Source organism: Sabethes cyaneus, chromosome 1, assembly GCF_943734655.1.
Source record: "Sabethes cyaneus chromosome 1, idSabCyanKW18_F2, whole genome shotgun sequence".
Taxonomy (NCBI): Eukaryota; Metazoa; Arthropoda; class Insecta; order Diptera; family Culicidae; genus Sabethes; species Sabethes cyaneus.
Genome location: NC_071353.1, coordinates 132,782,019 through 132,795,368, shown reverse-complemented (window position 1 = coordinate 132,795,368; position 13,350 = coordinate 132,782,019). Strand labels below are relative to the sequence as shown.

General features: G+C 35.1%; 1 pseudogene; it reads left to right on the top strand.

Annotated features, from left to right (window-relative positions):
* Nucleotides 1–11,300: 11,300 nt before the first annotated feature.
* Nucleotides 11,301–13,350, top strand: part of LOC128746249 (uncharacterized protein DDB_G0271670-like) — a 41,618-nt pseudogene continuing 39,568 nt past the window's right edge.

Sequence of the window (13,350 nt, the reverse complement as noted above, 5' to 3'; positions counted from 1 at the left end):
TGTCACATGTATGATAGATTTTGTGAGCATAGGTTACAAATTACTACCGATTCACTTTGCGTATCAAGATGTAACATTATTGCTATCCTTTCGGTTACTTAGAAAATCAAATCAAAAATTAAATTCTTTAAGCAATATTCATTGTTGAACCGTCAAATGACATACTGCAAAGTTTTAGTGTTTCCTACACATATTCGTGTCGGTAAGAAGGCATGAGACAGTATTTTTCAGAGTTTTTTTTTTATTATTTGCTACTCATAATAGCCGGAAAACATGGTAGAAAAGTAATGAAATTATACATTTTTCTAGCATTTTACCCGAAAAATAGCCGAACCGAAGATCAGTGGAGACCATAGAGGCACATTTAAATTTATTGTTTACTGTCAACTTGGGGGCTCAGTTAGATTATCGACCTCTTAAATATAGCCTAATAATACCGCAATTGAATCCATCGAATTCCTGACAATCCTACCAATACATTCAGGTTTACAATGATTATATCAGGAAAATAGCGGGTTTTGCCTGCTCATTCGGTAGTTCTCTTGGACTGAAATTCGACTTCAAATAGGACTTCACACATTGGGCATTTAATTAGACTTGATTTTGAACTAATTTAGGCTACAGTTTCATATTCATATAACTGGAAGAACTGGACTTAAAATGATTTGAAAAATGAAAAATGAAAATTGGATTTGAATTGGGCTAGAGATTATATTAGAGAAACATTTGAAATTAGACATCAAATTGTACTTGTAATTGATCATATCAGAGTTTAAATTTGACAGAGCTTAAATTGAACTTCAAATTGGAATTAAATTAGACCTTAAAATTGGGGGTTAAAAAGCGGATATGCAGTTAAGTTTGAAATTAAACTTTACATTGGACACTCAATAAGACTTGAATTTGACCTAATTAGAATATGAAGCTTTCCTTCAATATGAACACTAGATTAGACAAGAAATTTTACTACAAACTACACGCAAAATAATCCACACGTCATTTCCACGTAAAAATCAGGTAAATTTCTCTACAGGGAGTTACGTGACTTTCAGTTGAACATTATTGGAAAATACAACAACATCTATCTGATTTCCGCGTAAATGCACGCATACTAATACAAACTACATTGAAATCACGTAAATAGTACGCAAAAAGTTGGATGGAAAACAATCACATAACTTTTCCCGTATTTCCGACGTGAGAAAGTGCAGGATTAACATTTTTCGTCGTAAAAGTGCGAGAGAACTTTTCTGTTCCGTTTTCTCTTCTTTAGTGTGCCGTTTTCTTGCTTTTCAATCGAACTTTTCTTTAATTTTTTGCTTTTTCTCCCTCGTTATTCCTTTTTTCTGTCGGCTGTTTCTTTTTTCTCTGTTCCATTTTTCTTCTTCCTGTTGTCTTTTTAGCGATTTTTGTTGAGTTCTTTTCCGTTTTTCATCTCTTTTCTTCTGTTTGTCCACTTTTCCTGTTACGTTTTTTGCTTTTTCCTGTCTCGTTTCTACCTGTATTATTTTTGTTCGGTTTTTATCTATTTTTGCTTTTCTATTTCATTTTTCGTTTCTGTCTATTCGGTTATTGCTCTTATTATATAATACATCTTATATGCATTCACATATAACGCTTCTTTTCTATCACGTTCAGTTTTTCTTTTCCGTTTCATCTCTTTTGCTTCCATTTCCATGTTTTTCTTGTTCTGTTCTGTTCAGTTACTCCTCTTTTTCTGTTCTCATTTCTCCATTTTCTTGTCCATCTATGTCCTCCATTTCTTTCCCTCCATTTCTATCTCGTTTTTACAACTTTTTTGTCCCATTTTTCTCATACTCTGTCCAGTTTTTCCTTATTTTTTTCTTGTTTTCTTCCTTTTCCTTATGGTTTTTCCTGCTTTCCTCTAAGTTTTTTCTTTCTTTTCAGTTCGTCAGCTTTTTCTGTTCAGTCTCATCACTTCTGCCGTCTCATTCGTTTCTCCTGTCTCATTCTTTTATCGCATTTTCTACATTACCATTTTTTGTCTTTTTATGCCCCGTTTTTTCCCCCATTCTGTCACGTTGCTTTTTGTTTTCCTTTTCTTCAAGTCAATTTATATTATTTTTATTTTTATTTCTATCTCGTTTGTCTAATTTTGTCACGTTTTGCTTCGTGATCTTTTCTATTTCTTCTCCTTCCATCTCATTTGTCTTCTCTTGCTTTTGGGTGACGGACTTAGCATTTACGCTAAGAATAAGGAACTGTTGGCAGTAGGTTGTTTGGTTCATGAGAAAGGAATTTTTTAATTAGGCAAACCATTCAGGAAAACCGAAATCATGCGAAAAAAGCAAATTTTATCATTAAAAGATTAGAAATGGTCAAACAAGACCAAATATTTCAAAAACTACAAAGTATACAGCCCTAAGGGTTGTACGAAAGGGTGACGTAGGACTATATCAGATCATCAGATCAAAGACTAATGTAAACTGCATTTCTGGCATAAGTATGTTCATAAGAATCTGTGAGTGCCATTGTTTAAGTGAATGTTTAAAAGAGAAGAGCGAAATATTCAGATTCAATTCTTCATTTAATGCAATGGTGGCTTTGAAAATACGTGGATGGGGGTTCATAAGTACAACGCCTGCAACCTTTGAGACTGTATTTGTATTTCATTTGTATGGGATCTCCCCTTCTTAAAGAAAGCAAAGGTTCTAATCCAGCATGGAAAAAATCTCCTCCCCCCCTGTTAAAAGACGGATGGGTCTCATTACCATATACCATAGAAAAAATTCCTGCCTATTAAAACTCCTACATGCCAAATATGGTTTCATTTGCTTGATTAGTTCTAGAGTTATGAGGAAATTTGAATTTCATTTGTATGGGAGCCCCCCTTCTTAGAAGAAGAAGGGGTCTCAGTACAACATATAAAAACATCTTGCCTCCAAAAACCCCCACAAGCTAATTTTGGTTCCTTTTGCTCGAATAGTTCTCGAGTTATGAGGAAATTTGAATATTATTTGTATGCCCCTTCCCTCCCAAAGAGAGGAGGGGTCTCAATTTGCCATAGAAAAAATTCTTGTCTTCTGAAACCCCTACATTCCACATTTGGTTCCATTTGCTTGATTAGTTCTCGAGTTTTGAGAAAATTTGTGTTTCATTTGTATAGGAGCCCTTCTCTTACGCCCCCCTTAAAATTGCTCTCTTTCCTCCTAAAAAATTGCTGGTCATTTTATCCATTCAACGACATATAAATTGTTCAGTTTCGTTCCGTAGTTTAGTAGTTATTAGCATTTGAAATCTTTCATTCAAACGTTACACTGCTATTTTCGTTTTCACAAAGTGCTACCCAGTTCCAGTATAGTAAACAAAGACATAGTCCTACGTCAAAAATGTCCATATGACTGTTGAAGTTTTCCACCACTATTTTAGGCAAATGCAAATTGACTAATCTCAAGTTTTTAGTCTTGACCTTGAAATGCGGTCATACATATATATGAATATTTTTTTTGAAACGATGGTTCTACAATTAATGAAGGGACGGTAGGGGAAAGAAAAGAAAATTTTTGGTGAAGGAGGGGAAGAGCGGAAAGGAAGGGGGGGGGGTATTGGTAGCTATGCTTGACAAGTAGTCATTTTGACTCCTACCTTTTGTCCAATGCTGGAAGGTGCAATGAGTCGAACCAAGCTATAATCTGAGATCTCAGATTTGTACAAAATCAATTTTTTGTGGGATTATAAAATTATAAAACCGGAGTATAATAGTGTAATTTCCAAAAATCGGTGAAAAAATATTTCTTTCTATTTTTATCTCATTTGGTAGGTTTTTGCATGAAAAATAACATATATATGTATAAAAGGTAAAAACAGATTTGGTTTTCACAATTAAACTTTAAGTATTGTACGCATATTTGTACGTGATTAAAATATTCTCGTTGCTTTTTGAGCCCCCCCTCCCCTAAGTTGCTCAACATCGGAAGGACAAAAACGTTATAAAATATTTGCAATGACCTAACTTAAAATTGAAAATTGAAAATAAATTGGTTTTAAATTAGACTTGAAATTGTATTTGAAATCGGACAATAAATTATACTTGAATTTGGACAGTAAATCAAAATTAAAATTGGACTTGAATTTGAACTCAATTGAGGAATTGTAATTTGATATGAATTGGATTTGATATGCCGACGTGAAGTTGGTGTACAAATCGGCCATGAAATTAGAATTTAGGGATTCAAGAGAAAAGGGGTGTAAATGACAAAAAGTAAGCTTCAAGAAAATCAAGTCCAGTTTGGAAGTTATCTGGAAAATTCGTTAGGTTATATAACACAAAACTAACGATGCGCTATGGTTATGTTAACTACGTCAGATTCTATTGAAACATACACTTAATTTTCTACAACTTTTCCTTTGACGCCATTTTGATCAAATAAGTAGTTTTCAAGATAAGATGCTTTGAAAAAAAGTAATCTCATTTCTAAATACGCCCTTTTGAAAAGTTACTCTTGATGAAAAAAATCAAGTTTAGTGGAAAATGAGTTCTTGCGTGGTACCCAACACATGAGGAAAATTTCATTCCAATTAAAAATAGTCGAGTCAAAAATGACCTCTTTTCAGCGTTTTGAGCTGTCCCAAGTAACAATCCAAAAGCCAATTGGTCTTATTCATTTCTTATAGTAGTTTTATCAGAGCATTGCTAAGTGTATCAGATTTTATAATGTTTTTCCCCAAGTGAATTTTATCTTATTTGATTAATATTTCTGAAGTATGACTGAAGGAGACTTGAAGAAACACTCATAAAACTGTATTATCAATAAGTGTAATTCACCTTATAAGCAGTTTTAAGGGATACTTGATTTACGCTTAAAAACGACGCTCCTCAAAGTTTAGCAATAGATTTGAGAAAAAATTATGACATTCTTCTGCAAGATTGGTTTATCTCAACAATACTGCCATAAAACTCTCTTAAACCCGTGTATTCTTGAAAGAGAAATCATACTCTTAAGAAAGAACATTCTAGCGTAAACAACTGATCTGTCAAAACGGATGTCTGAACCTGGAGAAAATTGAAAAAATATGGATCTTTCAAACGGAAATTAAGCTAAAATCGGCCCAATATTTTGAAAACAGTTTCATATAAACAATCAGCGGAGTCACAAAATGAATGACGAGAGCAACATAGCTGGGGAATGACGGTGCCGGTGATGATTTATCAGTAGTAGATTTGTACGTAAGCATAAGCATAAGCATAGGATACCGCCCGTGTGCTGCTACTCCGTTATTGATCAGTAGTAGATTTGTACGTAATTAGATAAATTTGGTTCGATTGTGTTTTGCCGTAGACGGTGCGGGTTTCCTTTAGAGTTGTTTGTATTTTTTAAACTGAATGACCTCAATGTCACTAGTATCTTTGTTTGGAAAATGATTGAAGGGATCGAAGTAATTGAAGCGTATTTTGTAAAAGCGATGGTAACGATAAAGTGTATAAAAAATTCTGTAGAAGAAATTTTCCGCATGGAACTGTCCTCTTAATTTTGAAAATCAATTTATATTGACAATCAACATGTCTGCTGTACTTAAAAATTATCGCGCTAAGGGGAAGTATATGAATCTCCAGCACGTCCACGTCGTTGACGTTTTCTTTGTTTATACTAGAATGGTTGCGAAAAAGCTTGGTTCCCTTAAGTAATTCTAACAATTCTTATTCAAGCGCAGCTTGTCTTCTTCAAGAATGCAATAAGTATAGATGAACTTATTGCTCTCTTGCAAAAGTTTTCTTGGTCTTGTGCAAGAAATATTAGTCTACGAATCGCTTTCTGGTTGATTTAGATAAAACCATTGAAAAAATGGCGAACAGGGCTATTTTGAACTACTTTTGAAATTGTAGCCAATTGCATGTAGGCGTTTATAAACATGGTGTTTTGCAATACCATAAGTGATTTTATCTTTTTAAATAAATGTTTGAACATATAATAGGCTTTTCGCCGCAATTTGTTCAAAATTTGGTAGCAATCAACTTTTTATTGAAACTATTGAATTTTTTTAATTAATTATATTTTTCAATAATCTAGCAAAAATAACCGGCGCGTTAAAATTTTCTAACTTTCATGTGACAAAACATCGACAAACTGAGCTTGGCAAGAAATTTTTTTATTTATGGGCAGCAAAGCAGCTGCTTTTGTTACCATTTTTATTTTCAATTTTCATCTATATCCATTTTGGAAAAGAAATATCTGTGAATGCTTTTTTCTCTTATAGCTCTCAGTCAATTAAAAACTTTAAGGCTGCGAAAAGTGTATGATGTCTTGCAAGCGTTCTTTGAGAAGACAACCATAAAATCAGCAACACTTGTGGTGGTTTTCTTTTAGTTTCAAGCGACTCTTGAAAGTCACTATAAATAGATATCGATAAAAATTACAAGTTTTAAAAGGACCTTTGGAATTATTCTTAAGAACCTTCTTTAGTGTGGGCCTCCCAAGTTTTGTAAGGGTTTTATGGCTGTTTTATCGCAATTTTGTAGAATTATAATTCTTATCATCGGTTTTAAGAAGAAAATGCTGGAAACCTCTTCAAGTGCACCTTAAAATGAATTTTGTTACTTGGGATAGCTCTAAAGCCATCCAGTTTTTTCAGCGATCTCAGCGCAGCGTTCTCTCAAGCTATTTTCCACCGTGTACCTCACCTTCAGAGCTTACCTATACATCCGTCTTAACTAACAACGTGAAAAATAACAACTGCGCCGCGCTAAAACGTGCGTGGATTACAGACAAAACTAATCGTCACCCGCTAAAACGACGCCATACCGAAGTTTGGAATAGACGATAAATTAAAATGCAAACCCCAGGGAGAAGTTCCAGGAGCTCGTTCATGACTGTGACGAAAAGCAATGGTCCAAGATGACTCCCCTGAGGCACACCAGGCCAGACCGGGAATTAAGTTGACTTACTCTTGTCAACCATGACATATTGCGATCGATTCTTTAGATAATCGCTTATCCACATCAGATTTACTACGCTTATTTCAAACTTTGGCAGCATGATGTAATCGCATCTATAATTATTACGTCTTAAAAGCCTTAGATATACCTGTATAAATTGTATCTACTTACCCATCCACCATTCATGCGCAGTTCTCGAAACAAATTCCGCTAAATTAGCTACTGTTGAGCGTCCTTTAAGGAATCCGTGTTGAAAAATTAAAATTTTTGGTTCAATCACACGATATAAATGCTCATAAATCATGGATTCGAACATTTTCGGCATGGCCGAGAGAATGGCAAATTCTCTGTAATTTTCAACCAGTAACTTAGAACCTTTTTTCATGAATTAGTAAGATGTGCAACATCTTCCATAGTTTTGAAAATGAACCTGTTGCTAAAGACATACCGAATAAACTATGTAATGGAACTAAGAAGCCATACAAATCCATACAAAATTCAAAACAAAAACAAAGAATTCCGAATTACATCTGGTCCACTGCTTTTAGATATATCTAGAGCCGCAATCGCATTGCGGATATCCGAATACATTACATTCCTTAGGTAGTTGCCGGTAGCGTGTAACGGGACAGAGGGAAAGGGTCAGTGTGAGTTGAAGGTTTCCCGCGTTAAATGGGGACGTCAGTCAGTCAGTCGTGAGATGGGGAACAAGCAGGACATCACATTGGCAATTTTATTGCCAAATCGAACTTTCGGGATAAATTGTACAGCTTTAGGTACTGTATTGCAGATAGAAATAGAAGATCTGCAGAAGACTGTGTGCTCTACAGATGCTGGTCAAAGCAAAACAGTGTCTATCCGCTGGCGACATAAAAACAAACGGTTGGTAATGTTTCAATTTTACGGAAGCTGCAGTAAATAAGAAAGGTGCAAATTGAGAATATTCCTTTTAGAATTAAAGATATTAAAGATATTAAAGATATTATAGTCTTGTTAGCTACTGCTGTGCTAATTTCATGGATTCACGCTTCGAACTTTTGCCCCACGGTATTCGCATATATCCTTAAATATATTGCGCAAAATATAAAATTTGTTTTATTGTTGTGCTACTTAATATCTCATGAGAATTGATGACAACTTCAAACATCGCACATATACCCCGCCCAACCCTATCGAAGTTTTGCAGTTCATTCAATTAATCATTCTTCGCATCAGGCATTTTTCGTTTCCTAAAAATAGAGTTCACGTTCATGGTTGCATCGTATAGCGTCATATACAAGTGAATAAAAAACATATATGAAATTAAAAGAAAATCGATTTTTCGAAACTTCCCACCAAACTGAACTTTGCAGTTTAAAAGTTCGAGTACACTAGGCTAATCCGACGTCCCGGATTTGGATGACTCGTTCCGGATTACCAAGCGTCCCGGAGAGTGTTCCGCATTGAATAAGTTTTTCATCGTCCCAGTTGAATGTTGAAACACTCAGATAAACACTACAAGTGAGTTCTAGGAGCTTTCAGAAAATTTTCTTTTTTTAATGAATTATTGATGCTATGTTGCGCGTAGGCCTGTGCCAGAGGTCCAAAATTATGTTTGTCCGAATCAAAAGGTTGAACCCCTATTTGGCCGAATCACGAGAGGTCGAACCCATCTAAAAAATTCGGCCATTTGGGTTTCGTTCATTCGTAGATAATCCCCTGAGGACAGGTCCGGCTCACCGTAGCCTACCGACTTTTACCAGATGTACAATGACAACCTCTCCAATTAGTGCCGCCCAACAAACATCCAAGATTCCAGATTTAGCTGCCTAGCGCAATAGCCAGGCAACAGAAAATGCAATTAGACCGACAAGTCGTATTAAGAAATTTAAAAAACAACATCGCGTAAAAAGCGACTTTAATGAAAATGTAGTGGAAAGAGATGCGGTAGGTAATTCGTTAATTTGCTTAAAAATAGCCGCGTAAAAAGTGACTCCAACGTAGAGCAGCTTTTATCGTAAAGAAAACTGGAAAAGCCGTAGAAATCGACTCGCTCAATGTGCTCAAAAGCACTACAGAAACTGGAAGCATGTTGTACGCGAGCAACAAAACTTGCATGGAATCTTGCATACGACACCGTTTTCATGTTTTATTCAAGCTGTTCTATGTGGTCGTAACTCACTGGCGTGTATTCAATAGTGGGAGCTTTGGGAAACATCTACGTGGCGTTATGATGCGCTCAGAAGCTCTGCTTTAGCATCAGTGCGTATGCTTTTCTATGTTACAGTATTCTTACTTTTGGGTATGTCTCTCACTGACAGATAGGGTTGAAACATTAAGTGGTCAGTTTTCACAGATAGGGGCGCTGCGCTAACCATTACGATGGAAAGCTTTTGAAGGACATAACTCACCTCCATGGTTCGTTTCATTGTCGATATCCCAAGTAATTTAAATTACAATGAACTCTCGGAAAAGTTAATCGATTGGGGGAATGGGTCGATAAACTTTTCCGAAATATTAACTTTTCTGAGTAGTCCTAAGAGTCATTGAAAATGATAAATACAAAAGCGAGAAATATATTCTCAGTTAAGCCTAGTATCCAGCTGAAAAGAAAACAGCTCAAGAAAAAATCCTGCTATTTATCGAAGAAATTTTGACAACTGCAAGGCAAGCAATTATCTGTCATTTTTTCTTGTGGTAATAATTGCGCCGGATATTATTCCGTACGGAAAAGTGACGTTTCAACTCACTTGCATGTAAAACTGCGCCATCTGCAAGTGAAACAATATTTCTTGTGAGGTGCATACTGGTAAAGAAATCGCAAACGGAAAATCTTTTTTTTAGCATTTCTTGGCCTATCTTTTTGCCCATTTCTTTTCAGGTCGATACTAGGCTTTACAGGATACACATTTTTAAGTATCTGTAAGTTGTAATGTAAAGAAATACACGGGTAGAAATTTGATCTCCAAAACGAGCAAAATGACTCATGATTCCCGGTTTCTAGCTCATGATTTATAAAAATACACCATGAATAAAAATCATGATATCACGAGCTTCTTGCAGTACAACACAACGCAAAATCATGAACTATTATTCATGTTTTTATGCTGTCTGATATGGCAGTTCAGTCATGATTTGACATGAACTCACATTTCATGATTTTATGATTTCATTCATGGCATCGGAATCAAATTTCTTTCCGTGTATGTAGTAAGGTCTTTATGAAATAATACTTAATTCCTTTCAGTAATTATAAAATAGTCAGTTCGTACTAGTTTACTTTTGATTTTTCGTAGTCTACGACAACGTTTTGATAAGGTTCGCGCTAGTATCCAATCTGAGCTGGCGCTTTGTCAGTATGTAATCAAAAATCCTGAAGTAACTCCCTTCAAAGGAATAAAGTTCCACTGGGATATCACTTTGTTTGTAGTAATATTTCCCCGCGTTTTGTTTCGTTTTGTATGTAAGAGTCCATTAGCAGGAGGCTCTCTATGCGAGCCTTTTGGTGTGGGGGTCAGTGGAGGAGTTAAAAAAAATAAAATTAAAAAAAATAAACAATAAAAAATAATGTGCCCGTATTGAACTATTGCTACAACTGTCCGGTACAAGAGCTTAAAGACTCTTAGAGACTCTGTATGCAGCTGTGAAAAGGCGACATAAACCGAAAAATTATAAATAAAGATAGAAGGAAAACACACGTGTGCGAATCAGCGCTTTGGACAACCAATGAATTCAAACTCTCAGAAAAGTTGAGGCAAAAATTTACTTTTTAGAGTGTTGAATGAGAACTAATATTCGCTTAACTTTTCTGAACAATTAATTTTTCAGAGAGTTAACTTTTCCGAGAGTTCACTGTATTTTGTATTCTAGTGTTACCATAATTTTTATCTTCATGCTATGGTTATTTTTTCCAGGGTGCTATGCGTGATGTATGAATTCTTGCAGTTTTCAGATACTAATTCAACACCCAAAACCATACGTTCAAAATAAAATTGTAACGAAACTAAAAGAGATAGAAGTTTTATGTCAAAGAACGAATTGTAGAACGGTGCTAGAGCTTCAAATTGGTGAAAAACAGCAATCAGTTTTATCACACATTTTTAAGAGAAAACCGATAAAAATGTCTTGAGAAACACTTATTTCAAAGCTTTGTGCTTCTGAAAAGTTAGTTAATCTAATGAAGTAGAAGGTTTCAGATCAATTTTCAGTACAAAATTTCCTCAGCTTCCCAATGAAAGTAACAGAATTCAGCTAGCTAGCATAGTTTTTGTACCAGAGCTATTAGGACACCGCCTCTAGTTTCTGATAAAAAATAACAGAAGTTGGCGCAGGTGTTTCATCATGTGCTATGCGTGAGAGTATACTTGAAACTATCAATCATTTGCTACATTACTATCAATTTTTAATTTTTAAATTGTTGTGCGGTATGAATTCATCATCATCATCATCATCATCATCATCATCATCATCATCATCATCATCATCATCATCATCATCATCATCATCATCATCATCATCATCATCATCATCATCATCATCATCATCATTATCATCATCATCATCAAAATAATCATCATTCTCAACAAAATTATCATCAAACTTATCATCATCACGATCAGCATCATTATGATCATTATCATCATCATCATTATCATCATCATCATCATCATCATCATCATCATCATCATCATCATCATCATCATCATCATCATCACCATCACCATCATCATCATCATCATCATCATCATCATCATCATCATCATCATCACCATCACCATCACCATCATCATCATCATCATCATCATCATCATCATCATCATCATCATCATCATCATCATCATCATCATCATCATCATCATCATCATCATCATCATCATCATCATCATCATCATCATCATCATCATCATCATCATCATCATCATCATCATCATCATCATCATCATCATCATCATCATCATCATCATCATCATCATCATCATCATCATCATCATCATCATCATCATCATCATCATCATCATCATCATCATCATCATCATCATCATCATCATCATCATCATCATCATCATCATCATCATCATCATCATCATCATTATCATCATCATTATCATCATCATCAGCGATAGAACTGCCAGCACTGGAGATGCCTGTGTCAGTACCGGGTATCTTTCTCCTATTGGTAACGATAGGCTGTATACAATGAACTGTGGTAGGGCTGAAGAGACATCGGCTGGTATGTCAGAAGGAACATCAGCAAAAGAAGCGGGAATAAAGCGCGGCGCCATCTTATACTGTAGGTGAATAGTGGGTATTTACTACCAAATATTAGCTAAATGTTACGAATGAATAGTGAATTTTCCGGCATCGTGTTATAGAAGAAATTAAATGAACGCCAAGGGTAAGTCGCTTAGAACATTGAGGCAGGCTCAATTTAGGGAACAGCTGACCTCATTGATTGCAATTGCGGTACACTCATTTCACAGTTTATGGCACACTGTGGCCCACATTTTTGACATTTAAATTTTGAAATGTTAGAAATTGGCAGCCCTGCCAATATTTGTTAATGTCAAAACGATCAAACGGTCAATCTGAGCGCTGGCGAATTTGACGGGTTTCACATGATCAGCACCTCGGCAGCACAGTAAGGCACAGACTGAACAAAATTTCCATGAAAGAGGTGAACGGAATGTTCTCAGTGACTTACCCTTGATGAACGCTAAATATTCTGCTGGACCATAGGAAAACTGATTCGTTGATAAATAGTGCGGCTTTTGATAAACTCAAACCAAACATTTAAAGGTTATAATTTGCGCCAGAATATAAATTCCCAATCTAATTAATGCATATTGCTAACTATGCATTTAACTCGTAAGTTAATACATTTAGCTAGATTTCAACATACAAAGGCCCGTTGGTCTACACTATTGCATAAAATGAATTTAATATCATTTTTCTCATTCATAAACTAGAATTCACTACACTAAAATTAACTATTTGTATGAGATTGCCATGTTGGATACCTTAAAAGAATTACTATAAAGTAAGTTGTGAGCCGATTACAAAAACGTGGAAGAAAACTAATTAGTTTAAATAAAATTACAGTTTTGAAGCTGTTTACTACACGTAACCGCTGTCGAGGGTAATTCATCCGAAATTGGGCAATTCTCAACAATCATCATCATCATCATTATCAAAATCATCATCATCATCATCATCAAAATAATCATCAACAAAATTATCATTATCAACAAAACCATCACTATCATCAAAATCATCATCATCATGATCAACATCATCATCAGAATAATCATCATCAGCATCATCATCATCATGATAATCATTATCAAAATCATCATCATCACCATCAACACGATCAACCGTCATCATCACCATCATAGAACAAAATCTAAGAAAGGAATTTTCTAACTTTAGGGTAAATTATCCAATAAAAGAAAACATTTATGATACCAAAAATTTAA